We start from the raw sequence: 13,143 nt of genomic DNA on the forward strand, positions 1-13,143 counted from the left end.
TTGTGAGCTTGTAGGTTTTTTTTGAATGGCCGAAATATATATAGGGCTGCAGTGGTTAATGTATGTTTTGAATAATCTAAATCTACAAAGTAACTACAATAGTTATTTTTTATAATCTTTTTATTCATAGTGCAGACTGGACAAAAATGATGAACATTCAGTTTACAATGCATCTTTTTCCCTGCCCCTTTTTTTTTGCTGCCAAACAGTGTTTTCAACAATGAGCTGAAATTGTCAAAGAAAAGAGTAAAAAGTTACTACAGTAGTAACTAAAAGTGTAGAAGTATCGGAATTTGGAATTACTCAAGTAAAGTACAAAATACTATATAGTTATATTGTTTGTGAGGGTACACACTGTTCAGCGAGCATGTGTTGATGAGTGTGAGATGTAAATGTGGTGGGTGTTGATTTTGACAGTAAATTTAGATTTCAGTTTTAGTCATAATCTTTTGAAAAGTTTTCATTTAGTTTTAGTCACATTTTAGTCACCTGGAATGTTTTAGTGTCAGTCTAGTTTAAGTCGACTAAATATCATAAGATTTTAGTCGACATCAATCTACAGTTGATTTAGTCGACTAAAATGTATTTTGGCGGGCCTTGATGCCGCCGTAATGGCTCATTTTACATTTGCTGAAAATAGCAGATCTAGATTTTAGTCTAGTTATTATTTGTTGACGAAATTGTCGATAATATCGACAATTTCGTCAACAAATAATAACTAAGCTATGATGACTATAAGTAATATATTATATTAGTTATAGTCATCATAGCTTAGTTATCGTTTAGTTTCCATTACGTTGACGAACACTTTTCGTCATAGTATCAGTCGACGAAATCAACACTGGTGGGTATGCGTGGTCGTCTCCATGGCTTTTGGCACGAGTGTGTGCATTCGTATTCCTCGTCAATCTTTGTTGGATCTCATACTAGTATAATAATCAGCTTTTATATCAGAGTAATGTCAGACTATTGGAACCGACAGACCTCATTACACAACGAGAGCAGGAGCAGAGTTCAACCTTTTGAAGTTCTACCGTTATCCATGAGTAGTTCTCTCTCTCTCTCTCTCTCTCTCTCTCTCTCTCTCTCTGTGATGAATTGAAATTCCTGAATTCAAGAGTAAGCTCTGAGTCAGTCAAGGGTGTGTGTGTGTGTGTGTGTGTGTGTGTGTGTGTGTGTGTGTGTGTGTGTGTGTGTGTGTGTGTGCACGTATGAAAAGAAATGTCTGAAACAAAGAGAACGGTTGAGGATGAGAAGAGTAGGGGAATGATTGAGAGAGGGATTGAGCCATGAGGGATCGCTTGGCATGAGGAAAGTTTCTGCATAATTCAAGTCAGGTCAAGTTGATTCTCCCAGCATCTGCATCTGAGTGCCAATCTCTAATGGACGTGTGTGTGTGTGTGTGTGTGTGTGTGTGTGTGTGTGTGTGTGTGTGTGTGTGTGCACACGCGCGTGCATGTGTTTGCCTGATTGTGTTCATAATATGCGTGCGTGCTGTGCAGCTAATGCCATCCTGCATTAAGATCTTTAAAATTAGCACTAGGCTATAAAAAGTGTAGGCTATATTTAGGGATATACCGTAACTAGAAGGACAAAATAAATAGCTTTGATCAAACAAACAAACAAACATGAATGGCTGGTTGGCTGGACGGACGGACGGACGGACCGACTGACAGATGCTGTATACGGATGGATGGAGCAGATGGAGAGCTTCATAGATAAACCCACGGATGACTGCATGGATAACATAATTTGGACGTACAGCTGAATAAATGATGTGACAGATAGATGAGGCAGACAGTCTGGTGGACCGAGTGTTTGAATAAATGAGGTACTGTGAAGTGGACGGCGTCAATTGACTGTCCAGATAAGTGCTCGTACTTTTATAATATTAAGGTCAGTATTCAGGACTGGTTTTAAAGCAGCAAGGTCCAAAAAACATGAATAAGGCCCAGGGTTAATTGCCAATACAATAATATGGAATAACAAGAGCACACAATTATGTAAAATATAACCTTAGTGCTGTATTATTTTATCAGAAATCACTGAATTTATTTGCAGTCTATTCCTTTGAGCCAGTTGTTTGTTGACCCAAGGTTCATGCCACTTAATCTGATATTGCATTTGCAAGTCACTCCGGATGAGAATGTCTGCTAAATGGCAAATTTGTAATTGAAAACTGTACTGTATGAGTTTATGCTATCCTACAGGTTCATGGTTAGAGTGTGATATTATCATAGTTGTTGTTACATAGTTGCAAATACAAGAACGAACCTGAATAACTGTGTAATTGATAATTCACTATATAGGAAAGACCACGCCCGGTGACCGCGCTTTTGCGGTGGCAGCCCCTAAACTCTGGAACAACCTCCCCCCCCATATTAGAGCTGCTCAATCTATTAATATATTCAAATCCCTTCTCAAAACGCACCTTTTTTCCCTTGCTTTTAATGTGAACTGATTTTAATCTTTTTAGCCACTGCATATTATTTGAATTTGTTTATTGTTGTTTTTGTTGTAAAGCACTTTGGTCAACTTCGGTTGTTTTATATGTGCTATATAAATAAAGTTTTGATTGATTGATTGATTGATTGATTGATTCTAAATAGATTTAAGGTTAGGTTATTCATGGAGTATGGCGGTTCATGGGCACGTCACATGCACGGTACGAGTCGTGTGGCATAAAAGGTCAAAGATATGGAACTACGAAATGGTCCACAAAAATCCAACAAGATCTATTCATTGTATGCTTTGGAACATATTGTTTGCAGTAGTGTCAGGTATAGGCTACCATGAGCCCTTTATCACAAAACTGTATCTCACAAAGATGCTGCAAAGAAAGTTTTGAGGAACTGACACAGTTTAACCCCATTATAGCCTAAAAGATCTATTATAGCAGATCTAATAGCTCACAACACACCGTGATGTGAGCTCACAACGTGTTGTGAGCTTGTAGAGTGCCTATTTATTTTAAATAATTTTGGACATTTTGGGGTTATGTGCTAAAGTGGTTAAATGGTTAATACTGTACTTGTGCTGTATTGTACTGTCCAAGCCCTCCTACCTGGCCTGTGTGTGTGCGTGCATAGGTGTGTGTGTGTCTGTCTGTCTGTCTGTCTGTCTGTCTGTCTGTCTGTCTGTCTGTCTGTCTGTCTGTCTGTGTGTGTGTGTGTGTGCGTATGTGTGTGAGTGACACTGCTCAACAGTGCCATCCAGTGGTATTAGCGAGGTGTTTCAGCTTTCCGTGCTCAGACGAACAGACACAGGGGACACCTATAGGGACACACATAGCTACGCAATGGAGTGGCTAGCACCACTCAAAAATATGTTGCAGTGAGAGCCACATCACCGTTGAAGGCAGATGTCTTACGAGTCCAATATTTATTATTTTACCATAATATCTGTATATATAGGCATTTTTTATTTCCACGTCTCCGTACAGTACATGACAGCTTTCTCCTTGATTGTTACAGACACACTCAGAGACAGGTGTGTGGTTTCATCTGAACGTGGCCTAGAGGTGAATGATTAAAGAGTGTGTTTCTCAAACAGGAAATGAAGCAGATGACACTGCAGGCATAATTAGTCCTCTTGGATGCTCCACCTATACCGTGTCAGCACTCTTATGAGTCACTGATGGAGTCACGACTCCTCAACTTCAACAAATACACCAGAATGCATTATGGGTACAGATAGCGACGCACGCACGCGGGCCGCGCATTCGCTACAGATAACTTTTATAGGCCTGCTTAAGCCCTTGGAACTAAAGCGCGTGCACGCAGCGTGGTGACGCACGAGTCCACATAGACACACATGCACTCCGAGACAAAATGCTCTGAATCATCATAGCACGTAATGAATAGTAATCACAGATATTTACATAAAACAAAACATAATCCCTGTTGAAAATTCAGATGAAAAAAAAAGAATTATACGGGGAAGAGAGAGCAGTCAAATGGAAAACCAATGAAAGTAGATGAAAACAACTGCAGTAATGATAATGTTATAGCAATGGGATGGATATAGTGGAGGGAGTGTGTGTGTGTGTGTGTGTGTGTGTGTGTGTGTGGGGAGGTGGGGCGGTAATGTTATCCGCATTTCCGTGCAATTGTGCATGAATGTGTGTGCATGGACATACATGCGTGAGTGCGTGCGTGTGTACACATGTGTGTGTGTGTGTGTGTGTGTGTGTGTGTGTGTGTAATCTAATGGGTTATGCAGTGAGGTTAGAAGTTATTAAAGGGAGTGTAAAGCAGAGAGAGCGTAATTACCAAACATAAATGGGAAGCTCTCACCCAATGCATTAAATTACCCTGAGAGGAATGCCAGCTGATAATTGGACTCTCTCATGTGTGTGTGTGTGTGTGTGTGTGTGTGCGTGCGGGCGTAATGTACCTGTGCGCATGTGTGTGTTTGTGTTTGTGTGTGTGTGTTGTGTGTGTGCGTAATGTACCTGTGCTCGTGCAAACAGGTACATTACGCGCGTGCATGTGTGTGTGGATGAATGTTACTGTGGAGGCATGGGGATGAATCCCATCTGCGCCATATTATGTGCAAATATGCTGCATAATACAGCCGTGCCTGCTTTTGTGTACATGTGCGTATGTGTGTGCATGTCTTAGTCTGAGCGTGGATGTGTTTGAACACGCCGGGGTATCTCTATCCTACTCGCATTTGAGAATTGGTCAGTTCGTGTGTGTGTGTGTGTGTGTGTGTGTGTGTGTGTGTGTGTGTGTGTGTGCATGCACATGTTTGATGTCCTCCCTCTCAGGGGTTAGCTGTTAGCACGCCTGCTGTTCCACAGTGATAAATCCATGGTCGCTCCAGTTGTGACAAACCATGGTTCACTTCAGGCTTTACCTCCCCCGAGAGTCCGGAGTGTGCGCATGTGTGTGTTGGCGTGTGTGTGTGAGTTTGTTTTGTGCGTTCATATAAGAATCAAGGGAGAGTGTGCTTAAAGTGTGCTTAAGGCCTCTCAATATACTCATCCATGAGAGTGTTGACATGAAAGAAGCACAAGAGAACGACGCAATTTCCGACGCATTGTTAGATGCATGTGGTCTGATTGCCAGCCGGGGCGCATGCGGGGGGCGTGTGGGTGGGAGATTAATTGCGTATTGGTGTTAGTGTGTCAGCGGAAATGGGAGCCCGTGTGTCCAGGGGAAGGTCCGTGATAGAGAAAGACAGATTGTCTATCAATACATGTGAGACCGAGCATACATTTAGTGTGCGTGTGCAGTTGCACGTGTGCCTGCACGCTAAGCGCATGTGTCGTGCGCCGCAGTGCGCGTGCGGTCCTGTGAATGTGCCTATGTATGTGCGTGTGCATGTGTGTGGGGGTGTTTGTGTCCGTGGATGAATTGTGAGTATGCACACATGCATGCGTGTTTGTCCCTGCACGCTGAGTGCGTGCGTGCTTGCGTGCATGCGCCTGTGTGTGGGTGTGGATGATTTTGTGAGTATGCACACATGCATGCGTGCTTGTCCCTGCACTGTGCCCCTGAGTGCATTCTCCTCCTCCGCTCTCATTCCTCTGCACTGTCCTTGCAGTGTCCTTCTCTCTCTCTCTCTCTCTCTGTGTCTCCGTGCCTCGCTCTCTCCATCTCTCCATTCCTCCACTGCCACCCCCTCTCTCTCTTCTTTCTCTTCTCCTACACTTTGTGTTATACCCCCTCCCCCCGCACGCCCCCCCCCCCTCCCTGCGCCTCTCCCTCTTTCATTCATTTTCTGTTGGCAACTTTCTACAGCAAGGGAATAGCATGCTTCAGAGCTTTCAGAGAGGGTGAGAGAAAGCGTAAAGGCAGATGCAAGCTTGGCAATCACACTCCAATAGACCCTTCAAGTATCCATACAACAGTGATGTACACACACACACACACACACAGTGACGATACATTGATGTGCTGTGCGTATATGTATGCACGCCTGCAAATACATAATGTACCGTATTAACAAAGGTGTACACAGAAACAAACATGCATATGCGAGCACCAATGTGTGAGTGAAGGTTGTTTAAAGACTCTGGTGCAGAAACAGTAGCACACACACACACGCACACGCGCACACACACACACACACACACACACACACACACACACGACATCTGTGTGCTGCAGTGTCAGTTCTTTGGATTACAGGAAGTATCCACTGTTTAAGTCGGCCGATCGATGGGCAAGCGGTTGTGATTACATGCTATAGCATCTGAGCAGATGCAATGTTTCTGTCTCATTCTCAGCACACAGTGCTGCCTGATCCTACACTTACAGTGTTTCTGTCTCATTCTCAGCACACAGTGCTGCCTGATCCTACACTTACAGAATGTCTCATTCTCAGCACACAGTGCTGCCTGATCCTACACTTACAGAATGTTTCTGTCTCATTCTCAGCACATAGTGCTGCCTGATCCTACACTTACAGAATGCACTGCAACGCCTCGCTTCTCAAGGCCATTGCCCCCTTGGAGTAGATATATATAACGTCACCGAGAGGAAACACTGAAGCGCAAAAGACATGGTGGCCGAAAGTGGTATTGCACTATGGGCCCATATGGGCCAGGCACTATGCATTGCACGCTTTCACGTGCCATGATCCAAACGCTATGTTTCATATACGTGAACACACTCAATTATATCCAATGGCCCAGCGTGTTCACGTATACGGCCAATAAACAATCCCAGAATGCACTGCAATCCCAGAATGTTTCCAACCCGGAAGAACGCCTCATGCGCTGGGTGAGCAACTCAATGCAAGTGGATGAGAGGATAAATCCGGTGACGTCATAGAACTCTATGATTGCCCCCAGAGTGGCTGGTCAACGGCTCATTTCTGATTTTTATGCTGCATCGTGGTTACAATATTAACGCTTCTGGAGAGAAATACAGTTTTTAAAAACGGACCTAGCTATGGAGGATTACGCTTCCTGATTTCTGGGGAACGGAAACGGAAGAGGTTTAAAAAAGAAATAGAGCTCAGTATATACGGTGGCGGTATAGCGGACAGCGCTGCATGTTTTGGTGGCCGTCAATTAGCTAATTACTGGACACCCACACCTGTACAAGTTTTGAAAGGATCATAGTGCATTCTGCTTATAATGCATCAAAATCACTGATATAATGCATTGAGTGACTATGTGTGACTATAACAGTGAGTGGTCATTGAGTGTGTGACTATAACAGTGACTATAACAGTGAGTGGTCATTGAGTACCTGTGTGACTATAACAGTGACTATAACAGTGACTATAACAGTGAGTGGTCATTGAGTGTGTGACTATAACAGTGACTATAACAGTGACTATAACAGTGAGTGGTCATTGAGTACCTGTGTGACTATAACAGTTAGTGGTCATTGAGTGTTTGACTATAACAGTGACTATAACAGTGACTATAACAGTGAGTGGTCATTGAGTACCTGTGTGACTATAACAGTGACTATAACAGTGACTATAACAGTGAGTGGTCATTGAGTGTGTGACTATAACAGTGACTATAACAGTGAGTGGTCATTGAGTGCTATATGCTGTTTTTGGTGGCATTCGTTCGTTGTTTTAATGTTTTTTCCCACTTTACTTAAAACACCCAATGCCCATTTATAGTGACTTTTAACGACACCATAATTCATTATGATAGTGATTATAGTGTATTATAATTGAATGTATTACAACTATGGAAATTATGACCGTGCAGCCAAAGGACAAGTCTGTGAATGATAATTATGTACTTGACATTATTATTTGCTGTTTTGAGTGGAAAACAACAGGTATCCAGGTCTTAAGTTAAGTCATAAGACCAGCCATGGTATACTTAATACGCGCAAATAGCCCTCAAAGTCACTATAAAATAAGTTATAATGTGTTATGCTTATTATTATATGAGCGTTATGGGTATAAAATAGTGGTTACTTATACCTATGATTATACAGTGTTATAACCAATCATGCATTATACTGTAAGCATGTTTATAAAACATAAAATAGACATGGGTTTCGTAGAAAGTGTTACTATAGTTAAAGGAGAGTTCCTCACAACACGACACGTTCTTTTTGACTGAATTCTGAAGATAATGTATACAGACTAGAAAGAAGGTAGGATGTCCACACACCGTTCTGAAGCTCCCAGTAGGATTTTAAATCCTAATGAAATACTACTGGGAGCTTAAGAACTGTGTGCGGACATCCTACATTATTTCTGTATGTATATTGTTTTGTTCAGCACCCGTCAACTTGTTTTGAGATGTGCGTGCTTCCATTTTGGATCTTATCTCAATGTACGGTATGTATGAACCCCTGTTGGTGGTCAAAACCGCCTATACCTTTAACCCTTTTGACCTGAGGACGATTCTACAAATGCCTTCTAAATCCTGACAGTTTTCTGAAAAAACCTCATGTTTCTATATGTCAGTGGTTCTCAAACTATTTCATGTCAAGGACCCCCAGAATTGTCTGTATTTGGCCCCCCATCTGAAAATATGTTGTTCCAGGGACCCCCCCCCCCCCCCCCCCTACAAGCTTGTACGGCACTCAGTGCCACGCTATGAGCTTGTAGATCTGCTATTTTTCAATAGCTAAAGTATAACATAATGCTTAAAACACCAAAAGGGGTTCCTGCCCAGAAACGGTCTCAAACTGGTCAACCGACGTGGAGCATAAGCAGGAAGCGATAGAGCCACGACACTCTGTGGAGTTATTCCCAACAACAACAACAACAACAACAACAGATGGAAATATAATTGCGAGTGAAGAAGAGATCTATAGTGCTTGACTGGCCGTGCGGCTAAAACGCTGAGGCACGCTCAGAATGGAGTTTTTGTTTTCTTTTTTTTTGTGCTAATTTTCCAGCTATCAATGGATTATCAATTTATCATCTTCATTTTACGATAAGAAAACGAGTTTGGGGCGAAGCTCTCCTTCAAGACATACAATATTTGTGTACAGAGTAGATTCAAGTTGAGAGGCTTAAAGGGATGAACTAGAGTAGAGGAGATAAACAGAAGACATGCAGGCAGAGAGAAACTAATGCAGAGCATATCGCTGCTGTCCGGAGGAAACCTCATAACTCATTTCATAAATCTGTGCTATTGAACACCCTTTACGTCTGTGTGTTGTTTAGAAAATATTGAACCAATGGAAAGTAGTAACAAAAATGCAATATCTGAAGTCACAACACCAACTTTGATGCAGCATTGCATTGTTTAAAAAAATATAAGGTTTTATTCACCTCCTTAAAAATGTATATTTTTAATTTCCTGAAAAATTTTCGAGTTATGAGGTTTCTTCCGGACAGCAGAGATGTGTAATATAAATGCAACCATGGAGACAAGAAGGACAGGAAGAAAGCAGTGCAGAATAACACACAGTGACAGGCAGATGAAAAAAGGACAGGAACAAAGAGCTATAGAGAACAACAGATGTGCAGATCCAGATGGATGGACGGACAGACAGACCAAGAGGAGGACAGATGGACGGACAGACAGACCAAAAGGAGGACAGATGGACGGACAGACAGACCAAGAGGAGGACAGATGGACGGACAGACAGACCAAAAGGAGGACAGATGGACGGACAGACAGACCAAGAGGAGGACAGATGGACGGACAGACAGACCAAGAGGAGGACAGATGGACGGACAGACAGACCAAGAGGAGGACAGATGGACAGACAGACAGACCAAAAGGAGGACAGATGGACGGACAGACAGACCAAGAGGAGGACAGATGGACGGACAGACAGACCAAGAGGAGGACAGATGGACGGACAGACAGACCAAGAGGAGGACAGATGGACGGACAGACAGACCAAGAGGAGGACAGATGGACGGACAGACAGACCAAGAGGAGGACAGATGGACGGACAGACAGACCAAGAGGAGGACAGATGGACAGACAGACAGACCAAAAGGAGGACAGATGGACGGACAGACAGACCAAGAGGAGGACAGATGGACGGACAGACAGACCAAGAGGAGGACAGATGGACGGACAGACAGACCAAGAGGAGGACAGATGGACGGACAGACAGACCAAGAGGAGGACAGATGGACGGACAGACAGACCAAGAGGAGGACAGATGGACGGACAGACAGACCAAGAGGAGGACAGATGGACGGACAGACAGACCAAGAGGAGGACAGATGGACGGACAGACAGACCAAGAGGAGGACAGATGGACGGACAGACAGACCAAGAGGAGGACAGATGGCTGGTGGACACTCTGCACACAACATCTAGTCTACATGAGACACGATAGCAGTGGAGGGAAAACGAGTACTCAAGTAAAAGTATCAATACTGCAATGTAATGCAGCTCTGTTACAAGTAAAAGTCCGGAATTCAAAATGTACTTGTGTAAAAGTACAAAGGTATTGGCATACATTATGCATTTTATAAATCTGCCATTTCAAGTTTTCAATGTATAATAATTATTCTAAAATAGCAGATTTTGACACATTGTGAGCTTGTAGATCGGCTCTTTTCAAATGGCCGAAATGTATATGTTGCTGAAGTGGTTACTTACTGTAGGCTATGATTTGTAATAATAATCCAAATCTACAAACTAGTAGACTTATTTGAAGTTTTCAAATAAATGTACTGGAGAAAAAGTACAATATTTGGATCTGAGATGTAGTGCAGTAGAAGTAAAAGTAGCTATTGAAAATTGGAAATACTCAAGCAAAAATACAAATACCTCAAAATTGTACTTCGTATAATACTTAAGTAATTGTACTACCACTGCAATATAGGACATAATATCATCAGTGGGATAAAGAGACAGATAGAGAGACAGTCAGTTTGCTAAATGGATCTGGTTCATAATTGTGTTCTGTGACAGCTGACAGTATAGCGCACTTAATTAAAGCCAAGCAGGAAATGACTATTTATAGAGGCCCCCTACCATCCTCCCATCACCACTAAATGACATGGTGTTTTATTTCCCCGCAAACCCACTGCCTGCAAAACGCTGACTTTATTTAATTTGATAAGTGTGTGTATATGTGTGTGTGCACTTGGGGGTGAGGGGCTTGTGTGCGTGCATGCGTGCGTGCATGCATACTGTACTATCTGTGCGCGCCTGCACGTGCAGATTAGAAGGAAATGCACAGTATTTGTTATATAGAAATATATCACCATTATGATAGTAATGTGCCATGGGCATTCAGTAACACACGCACAGGCCGCGTGCACACACACGCACGCACGCAGGCAGGCACACACGCACGCACACACAGACTCATGAAGATATGTAGTGTGACAGCATTCGCCTTGACAGTTTGAAATGCCAGCCTCCAGTGTCTGTGTAAGTGTGTATAATAAATGTGTTTTTGTGCGTGCGTGCGTGTGTACGTGCGTGTGTGCGTGCCTTTGTGGATTTAAGTATGTGAATTATGGCAGCCACCGTTTGCAGAGCATCGATTAAATACTGTATCCATCCACAGGGGAGATATTCTTCACGTCACCGCAGCGGGTTTATGGGTGATGGCGGTGCCTTTAGCCCATTTATACTTTGTCACGCGACTTCATGACTGTTCCAGAAAATAGCCTACAAGTTCGCAAGGTGTTGTGTCCGCTTCTGTGATCTTGTAGATAGCGTTCAGGATGTGCAGTTCCAGACTCTATATAGCATTCGGAGATTGTGGAATGGTAGTCTGGCCACGCGAGACTACAAAATAAAAATGGACAATGACATAGTTGTGATGATGTCATGATGTCATTTGTTGATTATGAGACGATGTCTATACGTTGTTATGTGTTCCTTTTAGATTTGTTCATCAGTACTATGTGACAAGCACTTAATATATAAGTTACATTAGTTTCCACCACTGTCCATATATACAGTATATGGGTATATCAGTCAGATCAATATGACATCCATATCATATTACTGAATGGGTAATACACTAAAGTACATTTACATGGAACATCCTGTGTCAGATGTCCCGCCTTGCACCCACGATGACGACTAGAACAATTATGAGGATGGCAAGACACACCACGAGCCAAAAAACGTTTCCTGCATCTCCTCTTCTTACTCTCAACCGCATGTCCTACATCCTCCTTCGCCACTTCCACATGGATGGACGACTGGTTGACGTTGGCTTCGATGTTGTTCACCTTCTCACCTTGCGCCTGCACCTCCATGTCAACGTACTGGCATAAAGAGGTGCAGGTCTTTGATGCTCAGCTCCAGCTTCAGGATCTCGTCGTGTCGCGACTCGATGCCATTCAGCGTCTGCCGGGTGGCCTGGGCGTCACCCAAGAAGTTCTGCGTGAAGACGTCCGTCCACCCGTTCTCCAGCTCCTCGTCGGTCACGTTGATCTTCAGCTGCCTCTTGATCCTCTCCACGTTGTGGGTTCTGTACTGAGCATGGACGCTGTTACAGTGGCGCATCAGCTACACAAATCGCCCGGACAGGCCGCCGTGCTGAGTGCACCGCATCCTCGTGTTTATGGACGCAGATTTTCCGTCATCCTTTCCCTTCTCGGGTTCTATCATACGTAGTATGTTTATGTCGCAAGCCGTCGCTTTGATCTGTTCTCGTAGCGTCTGGAGCTCTTTCTTCATGCTATCGTCTGGCAGTGCTATACACCCAGCACCGTTTTCTGTTTCTTCTCAAGGTCCGAGACTCTCCAGGCCTGTGTGAATTTCCTGTAACTTCCTAAAAAAATGCTTCATTGTCCTTCTCTCCACTCCCCCCTGTTGAGGGTCCTTGATTCTCCTCATCTGGCCACCCACTATTCTGATGTCCTAATTCCATTGTCCGATCCCGCATTTTCCAAAGTTATTTAAATGACCTAGAAAAGTACAATCGGGGGATGTTGATTGACTGAATTTGACGTACAAGTTGACAATATAATGCCCCTTAGACGGAACAGGTGCTTGAGGTCATGGAGCACAAGAACCTTCCTTTAGTGAACTGTCCTCCAGTCCCTTCGTTCATGTGGTGATGTTTTAACAAAGCGAAGACCTGTCAATAGCAATATCATCTAATATGATCAGCCTTGTCCAAATACAGTTATAATTGACTCTTGACTGCCATCCGAGCACTTTAGTGCGAAATATCAGCATAACCATGCGGCCAAATGATGTCAGAACACTGGCTAGTGGGCAAATGCCTCATACCGTCTATACCCAGTAGAGAAGTATGTGCACCA

General features: G+C 43.3%; 1 pseudogene across 1 annotated transcript; it reads right to left on the bottom strand.

Annotated features, from left to right (window-relative positions):
- Positions 1 to 6,900: 6,900 nt before the first annotated feature.
- LOC308312217 (syntaxin-4-like) lies at positions 6,901 to 12,746 on the bottom strand (annotated as a pseudogene). Its single transcript has 2 exons — positions 12,021 to 12,746; positions 6,901 to 6,926 (listed from the first exon to the last, which is right to left on the bottom strand). The product of its transcript is annotated as a syntaxin-4-like (transcript).
- Positions 12,747 to 13,143: the final 397 nt, after the last annotated feature.

The sequence above is a fragment of the Protomyctophum bolini genome (genome assembly GCF_963924005.1).
Source record: "Protomyctophum bolini genome assembly, chromosome: 3".
NCBI lineage: Eukaryota > Metazoa > Chordata > Actinopteri > Myctophiformes > Myctophidae > Protomyctophum > Protomyctophum bolini.